Source organism: Podarcis tiliguerta, assembly GCF_965153285.1.
Source record: "Podarcis tiliguerta genome assembly, chromosome: 5".
NCBI classification, from domain to species: domain Eukaryota; kingdom Metazoa; phylum Chordata; class Lepidosauria; order Squamata; family Lacertidae; genus Podarcis; species Podarcis tiliguerta.
This window is the reverse complement of record NC_139538.1, coordinates 31,690,845-31,716,000: the sequence shown is the minus strand read 5'-3', so window position 1 is coordinate 31,716,000 and position 25,156 is coordinate 31,690,845.

The window sequence follows — 25,156 nt, the reverse complement described above, 5'->3', positions numbered from 1 at the left end:
AGCCATTGTGTGGAATATAAAATGGCAGCTCGTGGGCATCCGTTGCTACTGCCAGGTAAACCTGTGAGAGTGGGGATGCTCTGACATGAGAGACAGTCACAAAGAGCACCTTGCCCTTCAAATGCACACATGTTCCTAATGAGGTGTTGCATGTGAATATAGGAACTATACTTGAGAGATCTTCGGCATCTAACTGTAACAGATGATAATACTAGACAATGGAGCTTTGGTCTGAGAAGATTCACTGCCCAAACCTGCTATTAATTTCAAAATCAGTATTTCCCCCCCCCCTTTCCTTTTCTGTTCCTTAAGATAAATGATAAAATTGTGTAGGAAACTCTCTGCTTTGGTTTCTAAAATGCTAAATTAGAACACACACATTATCCTGACAGGCTAAGGAGTACAATTTAACAATGACTCCTTGGAGAGAGATTGGTTAATTAGAAGGGAGCACAGTTGCTTTCATGCTACCTTGCTCTGTGAGATCATGTAATTTTAGATCTCCCTTGCTAGTAATTTTGAAGAAGATAGGATAAAAATTACATTAAAAAAATAAAAAAATGTTGGTGTCCAGATGCTAATTTAACTCCTTGCACCATAGCAGTTCCTAATCATTTGGTGAGAATCCTCATCTTTCAGCAGATATGTTGTTGTTTTTGTTGTTATGCATTTAAAATTTCTTCCTGTTCCCCACATTTCTTTGCCCTCTGATTTTAAAGAAACTCATTTTGTACTTGGTGCTAGAGCGCCAATAATGCATTTTAGATACCTATAACAACAGTTCCTTTATTTGCCCCTCTAAACACCTATTTCTTTTCAGCATTCTAATTGAATCTCCTAAGCACACTTGTGAGAAAGCTGAAGATGGCCATCCTGGTTTTATATGGCAATAAAGATAATTGAGAAAAATGAGGCTGTGTGTCTAGCTCAGAACCATATATTCACTGTGAGAGGTGCATTAGGAACATAGAAAGGAACTAACAGGATGAAACTATGAAAAATCAAGGTGATCTATGGTTGGATGAATATCTCTTTACGGTTCCTGAAGTCTACCTAGCCACCGCTCCTTCAGTGAGAGGCTCTCATGTAGGTCAATAAAGCTACACAGCAATATAGACAATCCCACTTGAGATCCATAGTCTGTGACTGTAATGGAAGAGTAGATTATAACTTTTCCAAGTAACTTTTCTTATTAATTATTTCTCTCCATTTATTCAAAGTATGTATAAGCTGCATTTCAGGACCATGCCCTCACAAAGGAACACACACTCAGTGTCATGTGTGAAGAAGCCTCATGAAACAAGCCCTTTGGGTAGAAAGACTGCTTTGAGTCGCGCTTGAATCCCAGTACTTTTCATTTCCCAAAATGAATTACTACTGCTCCCATAGCCTTATGTTTTCCATCTCCTTCAATTTATGTTTATGAAGATTTTCAAACACCACAGATAGAAAGCGACAAAAGGGCAACCTATAATTATTATGAATGAAAAATTATACTGTCATTATTCATGTGTCCCCGTCGGTTTCAATATGAAAGTGAACAAATGCTAGATTGTGAGTGCATTTTTTTCCCCCGGACAAAAGACATAATTTGTCTTAATGGCTATTTTATTTGAAAGGTTTTAATTTTTTCAAATTGCTAAATTAAACGGAACTGAAAGCAAGGCTCACGGAAGGCGCCAAACCTAATGCTACGGATTATGCAGAATGAGTTTCTCCACAGAATAAGAACATCATCAACTCGGTGATTGTCAGTAAATGCAGCTTTTCTATTAAGGGCTGATTGCTTTTCTTTCCTCTTCTGTTAGCATTTGCATTTGTGCTAATAGGAATGTGAGGAGACAACCTGTGTGTCTCCCATGAATCATCTCCATGGGAAGGAGCCTAGTCTGATAATACTCTCAACCACATTTGGCACTCCTCTGACAGCAACATTCCTGCAAAGTCATTCCTGTAAAGCCAAGTCAGACAGGGAATGACATTTGTCAGATGCCACCAGGTTCAATGCAGGAACCTTGCAGACCAGCCATTGACTCCCCTGAGCCACCACGGCTGCTGGTTGGAGGAGACAACAGATAGCAGCTTGACGTAGCAACCAATGGGTCAGTCTGGTCTACAGAGGATACAAAGATGCACAGACTTGGTCAAAAGCCACTGGTGAGCCTACTGATCTCTTCCTGTGCCTTCAGACTTCTGGCTCCCAGTCAGTCTATCACTGGTCTATCAGCTCTTAGCTTGACTTCTACTCAACTTGCCTGCCCCAACATACCATTTGACTTGAGCATTTGAAAAAAAGTAGGGATGGAGCAAGCAGCAGAAAGTAAGGGACTAAAAAGCAAAGCCTCCCTCACAGCAAGAGAAAGGATGCAGAGCTGTACACACATTTGCCTGAACCTGCAAACTGTGGACTGGAGGAGGGGCACACAAATTCCTCAGAATCCAATTATCTCCAGTTTGAGTGAGGAAGGTCTGCAAGGGGCTTCTACCTATGTTCATTTAAAGACAAGCAGAAAGCCTCACACAATCAGATATCTGACTTTATGCCTCTCCTTCCTAGAATCATAGAACTGTAGAGTTGGAAGGAATCCCAAGGATCACCCTAGACCAACACCCTGCAATACAGGAATCATAAATAAATCATACACAACAGATGATCATCCAACCTCTGCTCAGAAACCTCCAGTGTAGGAGAGTACACCACCTTCTGTGTCACAGTCTGGTTCACGGGCAATCGAAGTCCCAGCAGGGGACGTCAGGACCAGGGGCAAGATGGCAGGGTGGGAGCAGGAACGGGAGTCCAGAAGCCAGGAGTCAGGAAGCCAAGAGTCCAAGGGTCAGAGAGCCGGGAGTCAAGAAGCTAAGGGTCTGAGGGTCAGGAAGCAAGGAGTCACGAAGTCAGGGGCCCGAGGCTCAAGAAGCAAGGAGTCAAGAAGCCAAGGTTCAAGGATTAGGAAGCAAGAAGCCAAACACAGCAAGGCAGGAAGCATGTTGCTGTGGCAAAGAGCCGAAGGGAAATGCTGACCAGCTCTTGCCACCAGGTACTGTGAGTTACCAATCGGCCTCACCTGTGAGGCCACGCCTTGCCACTTCAGAACAAACTTAGGAAGGCCCCAGTCCTGCAAAGTTCTTTTGGTCACAGGGCCTGGCTCCTGCACGCATACCTGACATTCTGAAGGAGTCCATTCCACTGTTGATCAGCTCTTACTGTCAGAAAGTTCTTCCTGGTGTTTTGTTGGAGTCTCCTTTCTTGTCACCGGAATCCACTGGTTTGGGTCCTTCTCTCCAGAATAGTCTCCTCTCACAGGGCAGGCTACAGCTGTGCCAGCACACAGGCAAAAATTCAACTGGTACATTTTCCTGTGGTGAAGATGAAGAAAGGGGGAGGGGAAAATTAGGCCTATCATGTTGGTGCATATCAGACAATTGATAAAAGCACAGATTGTTCATGGCCAGATCAGACATTACCCATAAACTGGAGAAACCCAAACACAAGATATGAGGACTTGTGATTCCCTCTTATGGTGAGATCTGTGAGGTCCAGAGGTTATTTGATTGCTGGAGTTCATGGTAGATAAAATCCACAGAGGGCAGTGTGGGATTATTATCTATTCTTTCTGCAGCCCCTCCAGGACAATGTCTCATAATTTAAAGAAACCTCTAAATGTTAGTGACCATCACAGCCATCATTCCACAGACCCCATAGAGCGGGGAAATGTACTTTCCGTGGTTTCTCACTCACAATCTGAGACTTGTGGCATTAAATGACGTAGTGCAAAGCTGCCAGATCAAATGTATTTATTTTAGTCCTTTCTCCCAATGTAAATAGCCAGCGTTAACTTTATGGTGTGCACCAGCAATAAGCTATTGAAGGAAATGACCTAAACCCAATAAATTCTTACATGAACATAACAGTGTGTGTGTGAGGAGTTTGCTTGAACTTTAAAAGCAAATTGGCTCGAGTAATGTCAACAAAGCAAAACTACTTCAGCTCACAGTAGCAACACACATTCTGCCTATCTCTTTCATGTGTGTGCATGCGCAGATACACACCAAACTCCCCCCCCCCCCTGCAGATGCCAAGTAGGCTTGCTGGAAGAGAAGCCCCAACAACAACCCACATTTAATTATGGCAGGCTGAGTGATGTAGCTTTATGATGGATGGAGAAAAGCTTTTCTCAGAACATTAGAATTCATGGACATCCAATGAAGCTGAATTTTGGAAGATTCAGGATAAGATAAAAGAAAGTACTTCTTCATAGTTAATCCATGGAATTCACTACAACAGGAGGCAGTGATGGCCAACAACCTAGATGGTTTGAAAAGAGGATTAAACAATGGTCCATCTTGGTCAGTATCACCTACAATGACTGTCAGTGGCTCTCCAAAGTTTCAGATGGGGAGTTTTTCCCAGCCCTACCTGGAGATACCATGATTGGACCTGGGAACATCTACATGCAAAGCTGCTGATCCACCATGGAGCTACATCTCTTCCCCCCTTATTGAACTCCCCCATGAACTCCACGACTGGGCAGCCGGCTGTTAAAGGATTAATACTTGCTAGCAAGCCACTATAAGAGCTATATGATGAAAAGAGGTTATTGTTGGCCAAAATATAGCTGTTAATACAATCATTAATTCATGGGAGGCCTGGTTTAAAGCCCACAAACATTTCTCACTACCTTCGCTGCATTTTCCATAAGATCCTATACATTAACAGCTAATGTGTGCTATTCATGAGCTTGTTGCAATATTTCTTAAATACAAAAAAAAAAGTATTTCCTCCTGTGAAAAGGGTATATATTATTTGGTATAAATGTGTGATTGAGTGACAGAAATGTTTTGTAGAAGTATGAGCTAAATGTAACTGTTAGCTATATGACACGGCTAATTACTGATTTATACAACCTTTATAAATTAACTACCAGAGTTCATTTGAAAAGTGGATTGCACTTTGGAAAGTGTTAAGAAATATGCTTGCTGAGATGTCAGTAAATCCAATCAAACATATTAAGTAATTAAATGTTAAACACTTTGGTATAAGCATTGTAAAAATGTAAAGGGAATTATTGTCTCTGGCTCTGTGCTTATAGATAGATAGATAGATAGATAATATTGCTTTGAACTCCCTGATACAGCAGCAATAAGACAACCACCATCTGCCGTCCTTCCCAACACCACTTCAATGGTAGTAGTGGAAGTCATTGCTTTCTCCCTGAACTTTTAGTCTAATGCCATTATCGGTTGGTAAGTCAAGTGTTCTAACATTTCAGTCTATCTGCATCACATTTCAAGAATCTTGCTAAAACAAAATAACAAGAAAAAAAGGAGGGGGGAATACAAAGTCAGCTGAACCACAGAATAAGTTCTGCTTCCCAACCTCTGCCACTGTTTGGAAAATCACTTTTGAAATAAGGAATTTCAAAGCATTTTGGAAAGCTGCTGTTTCCAAAGAAGAAGCAGGGGAGGTCGAAAGTCTCAGAGGTGCGTCCAAAGCAGTTCTTGGGATTGTAACTCATTTCTTATTGCCATTTTATACACTAAACTAGACTTAATGGATTGCATTCAACTAAGTTTTACTGAGAGAAGACCCACTGAAATTAATGGTTCTAACTTAGCTGTGTGCATTCATTTCAATGGTTCTACCCTGAGTAAACTTTAGTAGACTACCACCCAAAATATTTTGTTTTGCTTTCTTTGCATGTTCAGCTCTCAGCAAGCTGGTGATAAACTTAACGCAAAGCTCATCTCTCTTACCTTTAAATGTAGTAGAAGCTCTTTGCGCGTGTAGGTCCCCAGGCCACCCCTCAAATAACTTCACACATAACACGTAATTTAGTTTTGGTTTTTGGGCACTATTTTGGCCACAACTTTATTAAAATACAAAATCAGTGAGTGGTTGTTTAGACATTGGTTATGACTATCTGTCCCCCCGCCTGGGACAGAACTGGCATCCCGAGGTCCGATCGGTAGCCAGTAGAAGAGAAAGTCAAACTGGGGGGTCACCTGAGCTAAGCGTCGGACCCACGCCGCTCTCCCCAGCAGCTCCCCGAAAGCTTGCCTGCCCGGTCCTATAACAAGGATTCCCATAACAGGGATTGAGCGGCCCTGGTCCCATAACAGGGATTCCCATAACAGGGATTGGGCGGCCCTGGTCCCATAACAGGGATTCCCATAACAGGGATTGGGCGGCCCTGGTCCCCTAACAGGGATTGGACGAAATCATGGCAAGCCCCAGGATTCCTTTAACAGAATTCCCTTCATCGCAATAGGAGGGGCAGGCACCGCCTGTTCAGCCCCCTCCAACACCAGCATATTATAACCAATGCCTAACCGCAACCTTACAAGTTGTGACGAATTGCAGAGTAGTAGGCAAAAACCAAATGGCACAGCCAATCACCAAATGGCAAAATTCCTACTAGGCCCCTGCGCCAAGGCAGACGACCCCCATGACAGGCAAAGCAAGGTCAACCGGAAAAGAGGGCGGGTGGGCGGGTGATCCGATGCACTCTGCAAAGAGAAAGAGAAACCAGAGTGCACCAATATTTAAAGACTATGGTCCCACCCACTCAATTTGCAACATACAATTTGCCCCAGCAACCCGGTTATCCAATCACAGATGCCAGGCAATAACTATTAACCAGCCTGGCAACAAGAGGCCTGGCCCGGTGGCCCACACCGCAACACGTGCTCTCATTTATTGGAGAACACGCTTTGCGCGTGTAGGTCCCCAGGCCACCCCTCAAATAACTTCACACATAACACGTAATTTAGTTTTGGTTTTTGGGCACTATTTTGGCCACAACTTTATTAAAATACAAAATCAGTGAGTGGTTGTTTAGACATTGGTTATGACTATCTGTCCCCCCGCCTGGGACAGAACTGGCATCCCGAGGTCCGATCGGTAGCCAGTAGAAGAGAAAGTCAAACTGGGGGGTCACCTGAGCTAAGCGTCGGACCCACGCCGCTCTCCCCAGCAGCTCCCCGAAAGCTTGCCTGCCCGGTCCTATAACAAGGATTCCCATAACAGGGATTGAGCGGCCCTGGTCCCATAACAGGGATTCCCATAACAGGGATTGGGCGGCCCTGGTCCCCTAACAGGGATTGGACGAAATCCTTTAACAGAATTCCCTTCATCGCAATAGGAGGAGCAGGCACCGCCTGTTCAGCCCCCTCCAACACCAGCATATTATAACCAATGCCTAACCGCCACAAGAGCTCTAACGCTCGCCGCCAACCACTCACAAACCCAACCAGGAACCCAATTTAGTAGCCACCACATCCAGCCAAACATCATTCCCCAAATCGGAGAGGTGCACTATATCTGCCCGGTAAAGGGCCTCAGCCTTAAAATTAATGTCTGGGTGCGAAATCACCAAACCACCCAGCTCCAATACCTTCACGCAAACAGCAGAGTTAATGCGCTTCCTGGCCCTTTCAGCGGCCTCCGGGCGGGAACACCGCGCCAGGTTTGCCTCTGCAACCAGTGAGACCAAATTATTCTCACTGAAGGTAATAAGGCTGCCAATGCCTCCAAATCCCTTTTGGATTGAGGTGCGCAAAGCAAGGCAATCAATAGTTGCCACATCATTTTTCCCCAGCTGCACCACTATGGCCATAGGGTGGGGAGGTCTGAGAGCAGCCGGTGACCAATCAGCGGCATAAACTCTCCCCATGACATTCCGCGTCTGGAAAACCATGACACTTGCACGTGCTGTGGGAGGCCGAGACACGCTCCCCTTGCAGACTGCCTCGCTCTGCTGCCAGCCCAATGAACGATGCTGTGTCCCACTATCCAGACGTGGACCAGCGTGGGATCTACAAGGGTTGAAACAACAAGCATTAGTACCAAACTCAGCATTTTGTTTCGCACATAACCCTTGAAAGCATACGATTTCCATCTCCCCAAATCCTTGATCCTGGTGGCTGAGAAGCCCCAATGGGCTGCCATAGTCGCTGCACCTATGCGAAAGGAATGAGGAGCGAAACCAGAGGCCGAGATCCCACAAGCAGAGATGGCCTTACGTATGACTTATGTGAACTGGTGTCGCGCCAAAGGGTGACCATTTTATTGCATGAGTAGGGGGCTGTCCTCAGGAGGTCTCAAGGCCAAGTACTTCCTTGCATCCTTGACCGGGAACGGGCCCACCTCCCCAGACACTGGGAGGCGGACAACCTCCCCCCGACCCAGCTGGTCAGTTTGTGGAGTTGTGCACTACAAGTCTCAGCTCCAAAAGGGAAACACATATATCCCGAAGGAGCAACCCACGAGAACCAGCAACTTCTAGGATCGAGCCAGCCCCCAGGGGAACGAAAAGCCAAATATTTCAGTATACAATAACAGGGCAAGGGCCCACCTTATCTGTGACTGGAAGCCCAATGATGGCAACCCTGCCCACTAGGTCTGACTTAGAGCTCCAGACACTTATGACAAGCTCCAAAGCAGATAAGGAAAAATCCAGAGGCAATAAGCCTCCAAACTCTCAGCCCCGTGCTGGCTCCGACACAATTTCCCCAACCCTCAGTACACCAAAATTACAATGGAATACTGAAAGAAGTCTCGTCTGGAACTAGAACCAGGAGACAAATATTAACTTGTTGCGGATACTGCATAGGTCAAGATTGACCGGCTTCCTGCCTGCAGTCCTGTGAAGGCTGGAGCCTTTACCAACCTTCCGAGACCCTGCGCACGACACACTTTTAGGAGAGTCTCTGAAAAATTAAAGCTTTACTCCAGCAGACATTGCAGCGGACTGAATTCTGATAGTTTTAACAGTGCATCCGATCTGCAGCAGGTGGGCGAATTACTGCAGGTCCTGCTCAGAGAATGGAGGCAAGTTCCTCTGAATGGCCGAGGACTGCCAGCTAAACGCTAAGAAATCAGTCCAGGCCTCCTCATAAGACCTGAAAGCAGAAGGGGAAATGTAAGCTACTCCTCCTCTAAATTATCAATTGTTGCCAAAGCGCCACAGGAGCTCCAGAAAATCCGGCTATAGCTGGGCGTCCAGAGCCCAGGATCTGAAGCTCTCCAACTGAAAACGGGATATAGTGACAGTGAAAACAATAGATGATCCCGTAATAAAACGAGCAGAAACGCAATATTAAACCTTAAGCAGTGCAGCTGGAAAGCACATAAAAGGGGGGCGGAGACTGCCGAAGCATGAGGACCATTTTGCCAGGACCTTCACACTGCCTGGTTATCAGACCAAGACAGACCCGACGGTCCCTGTACTCCTCAGTCCAGATGTGCGCTGACACTACAATGGGGAAAACTCAAGAAAAGTTAGGTCACATGTGATTGCCTTGCCCTGCCAGGCTCAAGGCCACTGTACAGGATGATGAAGAGACCACCCGGCCAAGCAGGAATGGAAGGGGCAGCCTGGAACAACCACCCTGCATGCCAATTTTATTTTATTTATTTATTTATTTTTTAAACTGACCTAGCAATGATAGAATCTGACAAAGCAACATTTGCTATCAGAGGAAGTATTACAAGAATAACGTCCTTCACGGCAAACAGCTTTTCCACAGGCAAGCAGAGGTATGAGCAACGGTATCCAGCTAGCCCCCAAATACGTTAAAGGGGCAGTGGAGCCACTGACCTATCCACTGGGAACACCCAGCTCCTCAGGGAATAAAAGGGGCGTACAGTAAGCCTTAGCAGAGGCTGATGTCACATGAACCAGCCAGTAAGATAATCCAAATAATGGTACCCCCAGTTAAACGAGTCTTGACTCGCAATGTTCAAACCAGAAAGGACTTGAGTGCTGCACAGCCTATAGCGCAACCCATTGGCATCGCTTTATATTGGCATCGCCTTATAAATGTAAGGACCATCCAATTAAAGCCCAACTACTTATAATCTAGAGGGTGAACTGGCAGCAGCCTAACAGCCAATTCAATATCGCATAATGCCAACCAGGCCCTCATCCAATTTGTTGGTAAGCTCAACTGCCTGATCCAAAGATGCATATTTCACGGAACAATTCCAGAGAGTCATTCACTGAGGTGCCTATGGGATGCGATAAATTATAAGGGGGATTATATGGGGCCTTCTTAGGGACGATCCCTAAAGGGGATAAATGAAAATAGGAATAGCAGGAGAATCAAGGGGATACCTCCATGCGTCCCAATGAAAGCTGCTTCCTAACCTTCTTACTTGCTACCACAGGTAGCTCTCTGACTGGCTTAGAGTTGCTGTGTTCTGAGCCACTGGCTGAAAAGCCAGAGGAATCCCAAACCTTGGGAAAACCCTTCCCACAAGCACAAAACCACTGACCCATCTAGATAACCTTTTAGCCAGGCTTTCAAGGAAGATATTTTTATGGAAATATGGGTGAGAGGTATCGAGTTATTGCTTGCTAGTCGCCAGCCCCCACTTGGGCAGAATGCCCTGCCTTGAGTTGCCACCATGACATGTAGATTTACAGGGCCAACGCCGGCCAGAAACCCTAAAAAGTCCCAACAAAGCTGCTGCCGGGCCAGCTTCCTGCATACAGCTTAAGGTTCTATTGCTCAGGGAATTTCCATTTGAAATGTGGAGCTGCGCAAGTGGTCCACATGTCCCCGTCCCTGCGATCCTAGCAAGCTGAGGGGATAATGGCAGCCCTGCATCTAACGTTCCCATAGTGAATTGCAACTTAAAGAATAGTGGGGTGGAAGGGACCCTGAGGATGATCTAGTCCACTCTCCCACAAAATAATAATAATAATAATAATAATAATAATAATAATAGTGATGATGATCTATTTGTACCCCGCCCATCTGGCTGGGCTTGCTCAGCCACTCTGGGCAGCTTCCAACAAAAGATTAAAATACAGTAATGCAGCAAACATTAAAGGTTTCCCTAAACAGGGCTGCCTTGGATGTCTTCTAAAAGTCTGGTAGTAGACATCTGATGGATTACCGGCACCATACGCTGACCAGCTGAGCTATCCAGGATGGTCCCTAGAGACCCAGGTTTGACATACCTGCAAGGAGGTGTAAGCATCATCCCTGCTCCCCTTTTCCCTGCTCCTGGATCGCCACCTCTGAAGACGCTTCCTTCTGGAAGAAGGCACCTAGGGCATCAGCAAGTCAACCTCTGCAGGAGAAACAATCTCTGGAGGCATCTGCAAAGGCTCTGTCATAGTCTGCAAAAAACTAAATGTGAGGAACTGGTGAAACCAATGCTTTGTGCACCACATGGGGAAGCTATTCAGGCCGGAAACGCTGCCAGAGGCCATCAAAATCTAGGGCCAAGCCCTAAGATCACCTGCTAGGCCAGACATAAATGTTTCCAATGAGTTAACAAACTCGAGGCAGCCCACCGCCTGTCCAGGTGCCCCTGTTTGCCCTTTAGAGGGAAGCACGCCCTCAAGAAACCCGAACTTCTTTTTGGGAGCAATATCACAAGTGGGCCGAACTACCATGCAACAGAATAGTCCAAATGGAGCAGCTTGTTTTGTTATGTGATAAGAATGGCTAAGTGGGGGATATGAACCCTGTCTCCCAGGTCCTAGTCCTGCACACTAGCCACTAAGCCACAATGGCTCGTCTCTAAAATGGCAGTTGCCACTATCAGGGCAAACAAACTTGAAGAAAATAAACTTGTTCAGAAACAGCATAGTTAAAGAGCATACACAGAGTGCTCACTGGAGGCACGGAGAGCCTCTGGCTCCACTCTGTCTGCCTACGATATACATTAGCCACAAGTGAGCCTGCAAACAGATAAATTCTTATAGAGAAAGTGAGTCACATGCCACAGAGACTAACAATTGCTGTACTGCTAACTGTAGCAGGCTTAGGCCTGAATGATATGTGCAGGCTGAGAAGGCCGTGAAGGCCTCCCTGCTTCTGCTCTCTGCCTTTTTTGTCTCATTGCAATATTAAAGGAACTCAATATAGAGCTCCTGCCCAAGGCTAAATTAAAACTCGGCCAACAGCACTGCAATCACCCAAAATAAAGCCAACCTATGAGGATACTATAAACGAAAGTGATTCCAGGTAAGCTGGGAATTTACTGTACTGCTAACTGTAGCAGGCTTAGGCTTGAATGATGTGTGCAGGCCGAGAAGGCCGTGAAGGCCTCCATGCTTCTGCTCTCTGCCTTTTTTGTCTCATTGCAATATTAAAGGAACTCAATATAGTGCTCCTGCCCAAGGCTAAATTAAAACTCGGCCAACAGCACTGCATGCAACCAAAATAAAGCCAACCTTTGGGGATACTATAAACGAAGTGATTCTAGCTAGGCTGAGAACAGCCCTGACTAGCCCCACAATTAAACAGGCAAAAATGGGGGAAACCTCTTTGCAAAAGAAAGCCCCTAATGGGGGCTCTCTCCCTATTGGGAAAGGCAAGCCCAGGAGGATTATGCACAGGCAGCGCTCACAGGTACAGGGAGAATCTTCCCACAGGGCGGGGAAAGGGGTGGGGTGGGAAATCAAACAGGAAAAAAGGGGAATTAAATTAATTAAGGGACTAGAGAGGGGAATTAAATTAATTAAGGGACTAGAGAGGATTAAAAAGAAGGGGGGAAATAAAGAAATGTAACCAGACAATGAGAAGATTGCTCCTGATCCGATGCACTCTGCAAAGAGAAAGAGAAACCAGAGTGCACCAATATTTAAAGACTATGGTCCCACCCACTCAATTTGCAACATACAATTTGCCCCAGCAACCCGGTTATCCAATCACAGATGCCAGGCAATAACTATTAACCAGCCTGGCAACAAGAGGCCTGGCCCGGTGGCCCACACCGCAACACGTGCTCTCATTTATTGGAGAACACGCTTTGCTGCAGCCTTCATTAACTTAATTCTCTATATACCATTATCAGGAAAACCTCGGTGAAGAAATCATACTGTGGCATTTTAGACAGACCAGACCAGACCAGAAACAACATTTCTGGTAGATTTAAGAGGTAGATAGAGGATTAACTGCAAAATCCTATACATAGAGTTTGCCTTTTTGCTAATGTGGAAGAATAACTGAGCTGCCTTCTATCACAACATTTTTATGATTATACAAGCACCTTCTATCATAAAGATTGCATTCACGAGACAGTGATTCAAAACTCTATTCATTGAATGCCACTGAAATGCAGCTTAGCTGCAAGGGTAAACAGAGGCATCCATCAACGGACAGGCTGAGAGAATAGCAATGAGAAATTTCTACATGCAATCTGATATGACAAATCCCCATTCTTAAAAGAAGTCACATGCTTTCTGTTTTATGAGAATGGCTACAGTCCAAAAGAGCATTGATTCTTTAAAAAATGGCAGTTCCATGTAAGGGATCATTAGGAAAGGAATTGAAAGCAAAACTGCCAATATCATAATGCCACTATACAATTCTACGGCGCAACAGCATTTGCAATACAGTGTACAGTCCTGGTTGTGTCACCTCAACAAGGATATTGTAAGAGTTGGGAAAAGTTCAGAAAAGGACTAACCATTACTATCAAGCGGGTGGAGGACTCCCCTATGCTATGAGGAAACATTGTAGCCTTTGGGGCTTTCTCGTTTAGAGAAAATGGTGAGTATGATGTTACATCACAGAAATGTATAAAACCATTCATCATCCCACTAGAACTCATAGACATCCATTGAAGCTGAATTCTTGAAGATTCAGAACAGATAAAATAAAGTATTCTTCGCATAGTGCACAGAAGGCAGTGTTGGCCATGGGTAGGCAAACTAAGCCCCGGGGGCCGGATCCAGCCCAATCGCCTTCTCAATCCGGCCTGCGGACGGTCCGGGAATCAGCGTTTTTTTACATGCGTAGAATGTGTGCTTTTATTTAAAATGCATCTCTGGGTTATTTGTGGGCCATAGGAATTTGTTCATTTCCCCCCCTAAAAATATAGTCCGCCCCCCCCAAGGTCTGAGGGACAGTGGACCAGCCCCCTGCTGAAAAAGTTTGCTGACCCCTGGTGTTGGCTATCAACCGTGGCGGCTTTAAAAAGAGGATTAGACAAATTCATGGTGGAGAGGACTATTGATGGGTACTACCACAGCTAGAAGCAGTAATCCTTCTGAATACCAGTTACTAGAAACCACATGCACTGTGAGAACAGGATGTTGTGCTAGGTGGGCCATTAGGTTGATTCAGCAGACTCTTCTTATGCTTTTATGGTTGTATCTGCTCTCTTACAGTAAATGGAGCACCTCTGGCCCACTAACTCTTAATGGCTCATGTTCTTGTTTTATGAAGGCCACACAGCTACTTCCTAGGAGACTGAGGGTCAAAGGTGGAATTATAGGCAAAGAACCAATGGGAACATCTGGTCTACTGTCCCTCAGTCAGACCTTGTGGTGGGCCGGACTATATTTTGGGGGGGGGGGGGGGAAATGAACGAATTCCTATGCCCCACAAATAACCCAGAGATGCATTTTAAATAAAAGGACACATTCTACTCATGTAAAAACACGCTGATTCCCAGACCGTCCACAAGCCAGATTGAGAAGACGATTCGGCCGCATCCATGACAAACTACAATTCCCAGTATTCTTTGGGGGATGTGCTTTAAATGTATGGTGTGCTTGCAGCCTAGTCATTTCAGAAATGTAGTTTTCATCAGGACCAAGGAAAAAATGAGTCGTCCCCCACCCCAATTGCCTACAATGATCTGATATTTATCAGTCCCTCAGTTGTTATTTTTCTTACTTTTTCCTTTTAATTCAAAGACATTTAATGTCTCGCCTAATTTGGCCCTGAAATGTAGCTGAAATGTGACCTGCTCCAAAAGACTTCTTTATAAAACCAGTGTTTTGTAAAAGTGAAAGTTGTAAATCCCAATTCAGCTAATCTGAAACAGATTGCTAATTTTTTTAAAAGGCATGAATGAAAGGAGCAATTCTTCTCCTTTTTCCAAAGGAAAAAGTTTGGAAAAAGTTACACAGCATCAAATTGCTATGCAGGGAACTTTATTATAATTCCATTTTGATTACCCTGTGGCAGAGAAACTGTCAACAGGCTAGTGGGCAAGAAGAACTCTGAGTGATAGGGAAATAATCATAGGGGAACATGCAATCACCTGGGAAATGAAGCTTCTCCCAGAGCAATCGCACACGTACTTGTGGCAGCATAATGTGCCAAGAGCTATCCCCATCCCTTTTAAGAGCAATCACAGATGAATATATAAGTAAAGCTTCCCAGCATCCTCAGAAACATCTGTTTCTCTTCAGAGTTTTTGTCCGAAAACATGCATACATACATCCAATCACTAAAGTGGGCACAACATCCCTGCCTTCTTTGCCTCATCACCACTGACTTATTAATTGCCCTCCTAAACCCCTGTCTCAAGGCAAAATACACAAGAAGATAACCAAAAGCAGCTAAAAACACAAAAAACCAAAAACGGCATTTGAAAGCCTAAAGTAGACACTCGTGGTAAAGACCCATTTATCCAGATGGGAAGGCCTGTCAGAACAAACATGTTTTCAGTTGTTTCTGGAAAGTTCAATAGTGAGCACCTGGTGTATCTTGGCAGAAATGCTACTTCACAGAACAGGGGCAGCCACACTAAAAGCTCTGCTCTGAGGTATTGCTAAGGAGGATATTTCTCTGTCAGCATCTGAATTCTAATAAGCTCAGATTCATGTGCAGTACAGTGGAAGCTCGGTTCCCAAACGCCTCCATTGTTGTACGTTTTGGTTCTCGAACGCCAAAAACCTGGAAGTAAATGCTTCCGTTTTTGAACGTTTTTTGGAACCCGAACATGCAATGTGGCTTCCGCTGAGTGCAAGGAGCTCTTGCAACCAATGGAAAGCCGCACCTCGGCCGGAAGCCGAACAGGTTTCCGGAACAGATTTCGTTCAAGAACCGAGATACCACTATATCACCAAATTGCAATGAGCCCTCACTACAGTGACATCTACACCGTACATTTAAAGCATTATTACATCACTTTAACAGTCAAGGAGAATCCCAGCAACTGAAGTTTGTTAAGGGTGGTGGGAATTGTAGCTCTGTGAGCTCAGCATCTCTACTGCGTCCGCGTGTCTAGAACTGTTAAGCATGATGACTCTGTATGGAGATAGCAGAAAACTGTTTCCCCGCGAGCTGCACTTGGTATAGTAAACATGCTTAAAATCTGATTTCCCCAATCAATTTGCATGTAGCTTATCTGCACATCAGTACCACATGTCGCTGGCACTCCTGGGACAGAATGCAGACATGCCATGCAATTGTGGAGACTCAAGCAGAATTTGGCTTTGAAACTATCGCAGGGTTTTGCTTTCTGTCAATCTCTATTTCCATCAGCCCAAGACACATCACTATGCTACTACATTTTGAAGTCTTAAATACACATCAACACTTTAGGGTGCAATCCTAAGACTGCATACTTAGCTTCAGTGGGTTCAATATGGCCTACATCCAGCCAGCATGGACAGGATATCCATATCCATATCCATATCCATATCCATATCCATATCCATATATATATATACACACACACATATATATGCCTTGCTTAATCATAGGGATTCATGAGGAGCGAGCTATGTGCTTTCTAATTTAGAATTGTTAAAATCTAGCTAGCTCAGCTCACTTTAAGAGAAAACATCCTGTTTATACTTCTCTAACTACAGAACATTTGTCCATATTGAATGTATAGACAGCTGCTGTCCAGGCCTTTTGAATTATGTATGGAGCCACCTGGCATAGTGCAAGTTCAGTGAGATGCAGAATATATTTTCTCATATAGCAGACACAAGAAGAAGGATTCATTATCTTGGTGATCTGAAGTTTCTGGGATATCTCTGTAGATAGTCTCTCTAGTCTACAGCATCACTTCCAGCTGTCTTGGCATAGCCAAAATTTCTGAATATGCTGAAATGCAATTAAACCAGGGTCATAGGGTGACACTGGAACACACAGAGAATTTTGGATTAGCGGGTGGTTAAGCTGACCAAAGCTTAGATCATGGGAATGAGAATGCATTCACGTTATGTCCAGATAAAATGGGTCTTATTCTGGGGCACATATCATAAATATCCACTGATACTCCCTGAGAAGTTAGCAACTTGACTCTTTAAATGACAGCTTTTCATTTTGCAGACGCAGCAGTATTTGTATATCTGTAAAACCATATGCTGAGATGCTTACCTGCTACTGAGTGCCTAACCAAGAAGGATCTTGAATACAAAGCAATATATTTAGGATGCAGTTGTCCTGAAATTGCAACCTGGAGATACGGAGCCAGATAACAGATTCCACTTGTGATCATATAAAATCCACATATTTATTCTAATCATATTGCTGAAATGTCAATGAGTATGTTCTGGATGCAAAGTGTGCACAGAAGAATCTGTTCTGAGACAGAACAATAACCATGATAGACACATTGGCAGCATCACACTGGTTGTTTGCATATTCATGGTGAGATGCTGATTTCAATTCACATGAACCTTTTCATTGTATGGAACAGCTAACAGGGGAGTATGCAAAGTGGCAATTTCCCACAAATAGATGATGAATCTGACTAGGAAAGAGAGATGTTTCCTGCTGGGGCATTGTTGCTATTGTTGCTATGACTGGGTGGTCCTGTGGTCTGATTTTTCACTGGTGGATGTGTTCCATTAGTTGAGGGTACCAACCAATATGGTTACTTTTTAAATAGCTTGGGGTAGAAAGAAAACCAGAAAAAACAACATGGGGGGGGGGGACTAGATTCAATGTTTTGGCAGATGCTTACTTATGTACACTATTACTACCTAAGTTTTCTATTTGTGTCTATCCTTGGCACATCCAACTTACACTTTCAAAGTCCTTATAACTGAAACATAAATACTGAATTTTGATCATGGGCAATGTGTCTGAACTCCTCTGATGCAAATGGAAAAGCAAAGGCATCATAAAATGCTTACTCTGGAGGAGAGATGGGAGATTCTGTTCATTTTGGGTCTCTCAGTTTCTCATTTTTCCAATCTTAAATTCAGTTATCCACATTTCTGTAGCAGTTTCAATTTTTAAAGAAAGATCCTTTTGAAAATTTATCAGCATTTTAGTGCAAATTTCTTATAAACACCTTTTTATGCCGTTTTGACGAATACACTCATCTTTCCAAGCAATTTTTTGCGTAATAGCACTTTGATGTGCTATTTTCATTAATATTATCATCTTTAGGCACACATTTACCTAATATATGCATTTTTGAAAACAATGCTTAGCGAACTGCATGACAAAATTTGGACAAGTGTGCATTTTGACAGATAGCTGTGTTATGCTTCTCATATTGTTTTGGAAAGTGAGCATTTTAAAGATTTAAATGCAACTGAATTAAATTTCCCCCCACCCCTACCTTGACGTATTCTGCCCCAAACTAGACCAGGACTAAGTGGTTTGAGACAGACTGAATTTTAACAGCTTTCATGCTACATTAAAATAATGCCAGAGAGCTCTGCAAGAAGCAAAACCTCACTCTGGATGATACATCATAATTTGCCTGATCTTGTGGCTGATTCAATGCTGTCACCTGTCACTATCTGGAAGTGCTTATCACATACAAATGCTGATACGCTCAGCGCTGTTGACGGAAGAGTAACAGCATGACCCCAATCTGCAGCTTCTCAGATAAGGAGACAAGTATGCTTATCATGTTGTAGGGGATCACCTGTCAGTTTCACAATAAGGAGAACAAAGTGCACGCTCTCTGGAATACAGGATGGGTGTGCATGTAGCATCCTCAGCTGTTATCTGAAACCCACTTTGTTTTTCAGTGGAAATTGTGTTAAAGAGTTCCACCTTTGTCTTTTGTCCCTTTTTGGGTGAGGCGGGGTGGAGTGTGTAGGGTTTCCTGTCCCTTTAATATATTCACATTGCACAGAAATTAAATTTCACCACTGAGGTTTTTTCAATGTTATTCTCAGTGACTGTTGTTGTTGTTGTTTAGTTGTTCAGTCGTGTCCGACTCTTCGTGACCCCATGGACCAGAGCACGCCAGGCACTCCTGTCTTCCACTGCCACCCGCAGTTTGGTCAGATTCATGTTTGTAGCTTCGAGAACACTGTCTAACCATCTCGTCCTCTGTCGTCCCCTTCTCCTTGTGCCCTCCATCTTTCCCAACATCAGGGTCTTTTCCAGTGAGTCTTCTCTTCTCATGAGGTGGCCAAAGTATTGGAGCCTCAGCTTCATGATCTGTCCTTCCAGTGAGCACTCAGGGCTGATTTCCTTAAGAATGGATGCATTTGATCTTCTTGCAGTCCATGGGACTCTCAAGAGTTTCCTCCAGCACCATAATTCAAAAGCGTCAATTTTTCGGCGATCAGCCTTCTTTATGGTCCAGCTCTCACTTCCATACATCACTACTGGGAAAACCATAGCTTTTACTATACGGACCTTTGTTGGCAAGGTGATGTCTCTACTTTTTTAGTGGCTACGAGTGTCTTTTACCAGCTCTGTTTGATAAGACAGCTATGGCCATTTCTGGACTGGGATATCTTGACCACTGTTGCCAATGTAACTTCATTGGGGTGGAATATTGCCATCACATTGCACCACTACTGAAATAATTGCTGCCAGTTAGCTACTGGTTTGTGTTCAAGAGGTTGTTCTTGGAGTACAAAGGCCTATGCGTCTTGGAGCCAGGATATCAAAAGATCATCTCATCTCCGACACACCCAACTGGTTACTGCTTTATCCAGAAGAAGTCTTGATGTCAGAATTGGGCCTTGGAACTCCCTCTTGTTATACAGCAGCCAGGCAGCATCTCTATTGTCCTCCATTGTTGAAGACAATTCTCTTTCAACAAGCCTCCTTAGTGAATTTTTAAAAATCCTATTTGGTATGTGAATTAGTTTCTCAAGCTTAGTTATGTTGAGATGGCGCTGTGTGAGAATGCATCTATTTAAGATAATGTTTCAGCCGGCACCTGGAATATGGAGTATAGGATAGCTTTGTAAGTTATCTATGTTGACGTCCTCGCAGTCTTTCACTCTGTTGGGACAGTCAAATGCCAGCTGTGACTTATGTAAACCCACCATCACTTTGGTGGGAACAGACCCCAAGGGTATGTAAGCCCCAAGAACACCTTTGTGAGCTGGAACCTCTGTGTCAGGCTATCCCAAAAGCTCTGCATACCTGCAAGCTCCAGATGTGGAAGTCATACCCATTGTCATTTGAGGGGTTCTCTGACAGTGCCAGGGCTGTAAGATTATGGCAATGCTTTGTAGCTTTCTTTGGACTATTTAATTACCCATTTGCTTGTTCACTGTGTTCCAAATTCAAAAAGAAACATTTCCCCTTTGGGACACGGGTGGCGCTGTGGGTAAAACCTCAGCGCCTAGGACTTGCCGATCGCATGGTTGGCAGTTCGAATCCCCGCGGCGGGGTGAGCTCCCGTTGTTTGGTCCCTGCTCCTGCCCACCTAGCAGTTCGAAAGCACAATTAAGTGCAAGTAGATAAATAGGTACCGCTTTCTAGCGGGAAGGTAAACGGTGTTCCGTGTGCTGCTCTGGTGCCGGTTCACCGGAGCAGCTTCGTCATGCTGGCCACGTGACCCGGAAGTGTCTGCGGACAGCGCTGGCTCCCGGCCTCTAGAGTGAGATGAGCACACAACCCTAGAGTCTGTCAAGACTGGCCCGTATGGGCAGGGGTACCTTTACCTTTACCTTTAATACATCTGTTAATGATGTTCACAGAAAAAGGTGCTAATATTTTTCAAGATAGCACCAGCCCTGTTCAGATAGGACCATTCCCAGTGATCGTTCCCCAGCTGGCTCCACTTCTGACCTTCATATGTTTCAGCATGAAGGTCCCAAGGGGGCTTCCAACAGTGTCCATTTGAGTGTCCTTAGAAGCCTCTTTGGTGATTGGTCAGCATTCCCAATATGCCTATTCAGCTCAACAGAGTTGGTGCCCCTCAGATCATCACACTGAATGCATAGTGGTCAAAACTGGAGCTGATAACGATGTTACGGTTGGCAAATAGCCCGTGTATGAGTTATTTAATTCTGGTTCTAATAAGACCTGAATTGGGCTGATAGTCTACTGAAGCAGAGCTGGATTTAGGGGAGTTCAGCTGTTTCAGTTGCACTGGGCATAGAGCCTCAGAAGCTGGAGGTGCCACAACTATGAGGTAGAATGGAAAGCTGAGAGGTGGGGAGTGCCAAATTTTGATGTCACACAGGGAGCTGCTGAAATTTGGGTCCATTCACATGACATTGGATATCGCCCATGAATCTTTCTCCAACACGCATTTCTGGGATGATAGTGAAGTCCACAGCTAGAATCACAGATCCAATAGAATCTGGTATCAAACGGTTCTTCATTAAGTGTGGCTTTTAAGACAATAGAGTAGTTTTGGGAATCCAAACCGTATGTTTCCCATAGCATGGAGAAGGAAGTCCTTCATCAGCCATTATTAGAGCCCTACATTTTCTTGCTCTTGATTTGACCACTAAAATTACCTTACAGCTCTAAACTTGGCTCACATCTATTTTAGGCTATATTTCTTTTTAATAGCACTAATAAAAATAGCATAACTGTGTTCTCTTGAATGTAAGTCATCGAGCTTCAGATTGTCAAAACAAATCAAATCAATTTGTTATGTGTTTGCATGAAGGGGTTGTGGCAAATCAGCGGTCCAAAGAAAAGGCTAAAAAAAGAGAGAGTTGTATAACATCTAAAATCAACACCAGCTATCAGTGGCCCTTTGAACTGCCATATGTAGTTTTATCTTCAATCTGCCTATTTCCGTTCAACCATGTCTTTTTTAAAAGCAGAAGTCAAGCAAATTGACATTTGGTCTTAGGATAAATTGTATTTTTACAAATCTGACATGGTATTTTGTCTATTTTGCTCTGGCATAGGATGTAATGACACAGGGCCAGCTTAAGGCTGCCAAGCGATGAATATACTTCCTTCCAAAGAGAAGACATCAATAGTATAAATCAATAGATGATAGCTGTGTACAAGCTAATCTGTTTGCAGCACAAAAGTGTCTTTCTTCTCACTCCAAAATCATTTGTGTTGGTCCTGAACATGCTGCTTTTACTCTGGATCCTGCCATACATAAGAGTGGTTGTGATTACTTGAAATGCATTTGAAAACCCTTCTCTTGGTTCGGTTATCCATACCTTTCCTCCCCAGCGCATACCCAGGAGAATGAAGGAGGAAGTGGTGATTGTGATCTAGGTACATCCCCACACATAATGTCATTGGGCAAAGGTGAATACATGCCCCATTGCTGGGGCCACATACACTTGTTTTTAAATGGACACAGTGTTGGAGAATGAAAATCAAACTGCGAGGAGTTTTTATTTTTAGAATGAAACCAGTTTGTGAAGAAGCTGGGGGCTAAAAATATGTAATGGATCTAGATTGTTTGTGGACTATGTAGAAAAGACAAGTACTTCATTGTTCTGGAATAAAATGATGTCTTGAGCCTCATATTTGCTGTAAGTATAATACTGCCATGAGGTTATTTACTTATTTATAGTTATCTCCTGCCTTTCTGCTGTTGGCAGACTATGCATCTTGAGTGAATTAGAGTGGAATAACCACTTACAGTTTCTGGAGTTAAAGGGCTTTATTCATGCAGGAATAAATTTGCAGACTGAGTAGAGAAGAGACAGAGAAAGTCACAGACATCTTTTCATATGGAGAGAAGAATAAACAAAATGGTTCAGTTTTAAGGGTGGAGTTAACTTAGACAAAGAGGCTTACAAACAAGTGCTGGCTGGATTGCTAGACTAACTGTGCCCCCTAGTGGTTTAAACTAACACATGGATTAACTACAAACTCAAGCAAAGGAAATGCATTTGCTTTTCTACAACACATGGAACCCAAGGTGGCATACACGTCATTTTCAAACCACCCATCAGTCCCATACCTGTTTAATTCCAACAAGGTGATGGCCTCATGAGCCTTCAGCTCATACACAGATCTAGGGAGCAATCCTATGCACAAGAAGCTGGCAAAAAGCTTGCTGATGTAAGTTAAGTTCTAAACCTTATTCAGCTACGGGACTGCAACTGCTGCTCAACCTAACCCTGTCAGAGGGAAAATGAGTCCTTAATAAAGTGTTCTATGCTGAATTGCCAGATTACATGACAACCTAAATAGACTTAGGTTCTAGCCTAAGTCTCTCCTCTCTGGTCATACCTCTGCCACACCCCAGGAACACCCTTTGGGGAGGACTTGAACCAGCCTTGGCTTAGTCAGCTTTGACTTAACTGACTGAGCCAGTATGAGCCAAGTTATCCCAGGATATTTTCAGCTAAGCCAGGGTTGGGGGCTGAGCCCAAGATCTGCTGTATCCTGAGCTGTTCAGTTTAGCAGATCTTGCCATATGATTACCCCCCCCTTAAATGCTAACCACCCATTTGCCTTCATGATATATGGCTAAGGCATCCCTCACCCCTCCTCAAAGTGTTTCAAATAAACATTTGTTTCTAGATAAGCATGCATCTAAATTGCATTTTTGTGGTGTTTTTATATGCATGGTTTCAGGATTACGACAGCGGAGAACCCAAGCAGTGGTCCTGGCATGCCAGAGCGAAGTGTACACAACTGCAGTAACTATAAACAGATTTTATTTTTATTTGTTTCTCTAAGATGCAATGTGCTTAATAAGGAACAAAATGTGTTAATAAACTGGTACAAAAGACTAAAGTGTATAAATTGTTGCTACGAATTAAGGGAATAGTTATTGCAAAGCACCTCCTCTTTCTCTCTTCGTATTATGGATGCTGCCTACACAGTAGTGTGCAAATATCTCATAACGTACTTTATAGCACAAAAAGGACAGTAAAGAGAAGCCAAACATTTTATTTAAATCTCAGGGGGAGCTTAGTTAATGAAAGCACGATATAGTAAAACAAATCATAGCACTCACTCGGAAATCTATGTAACTGAGAAGCTGTCCCTGCCTTCTAAATAATTGGTTGTGTTGTTCTCCTGTTACCTAGCATTTTTCAATAAACATAATCAAAACGCTAGATTATTTTTTAAAAATTGGGTAAGAGTAATTGTAAACATAAATCAGATGAAGGAGCGCCACTCCAAAGGGCACAAAAGATCTAACGTGTTTTGGTTTGGGGAAGCTTTTATAGGTTTTCATTTTTACTGTGCTTATTATAGTTTCAATCAGCTTTTATTATTCAGGAGGTTATTAGGAAGTATAAATAGGCTTGGCAATAAACTAAGTAGGATGGTTTTAAGACTGAAATAAACAAGGCTTGAATGTAATTCGAGAAAAATGACGCATCTAATTTTTTTCTTCCATGTGCTCAAGCCCTGTTGGATAGGACCAAGGTTCCATCAAGTCTAACATTCTGTTTTCATATCCTATGCTTCCAGGAAACCCACAAACATGGTAGTATAGCAGCAACTTTTGTTGCCCTCTGCTAAGTGGCATGATGTTATGGACTGGCTGGATGCAGAGGAATAGAGTGAGGTGTCAGCTGGAGAACCCCCAAAGGGTAAAGGCTCAGAGCTCAGGGATTGGTGGTGGGATGATGTTGAGTGGTCAAAGGGAGAAGAGGGAGAAGATTGGGAGGAAGGGGTGTCCGAAGCTGAAGAGGTAACAGGGTTTAGTGAGCAGGGAGAGTCTGTAGCAGAGAGAAGTCCAAAATCTGAAGCAGGAGAAGAGGGAGGCTAAGAGGCAGAGATGTGTCAGGTTGTGAAGAAGCCAGGATGTCTCCCCCTCCTGGTGTGACAAGCTCCTCTGCCCCTGGTCTGCCAGGACCTGAAGAGGTATGAAGAGGGAGGAGCAAAGACAGGCACATTGGCATAGTCTCAGATTGCTTGGGAAGGACCTAGGAGAGGAGGAGATTTAGGTAGCTGTAGAAGGCTGGGACCTTTAGTTGCCTCCTAGGAGTAAGACCTATCGAGAAGAGCTGCTGAGCAGGCCTAGTTTCTTCCAAAAAAAATAAAAAATAACTTTACATACGCTGTGTGATTTATTGCTGGCTGGCTCCCAGACACATACTGACTCCCTGCTTGTAATCCTGATTATTATCACCCCGACCCAGCAGATGTTATTTTCATTTAATACAACACCCCCTAAACACTTGCATATTAACTGACAACCTCAGTCAAATCCAGGACAGGAGAGCAGATCTAGGACACACAACAGACAATGAGGGTAGAGGAGCCAGTCTTGCGGACTAGCCTGCTAGCAGCCACTTTAAAGAGCTTCCTGTTGCAGATATGAGGAGCTTATACTGCCCAA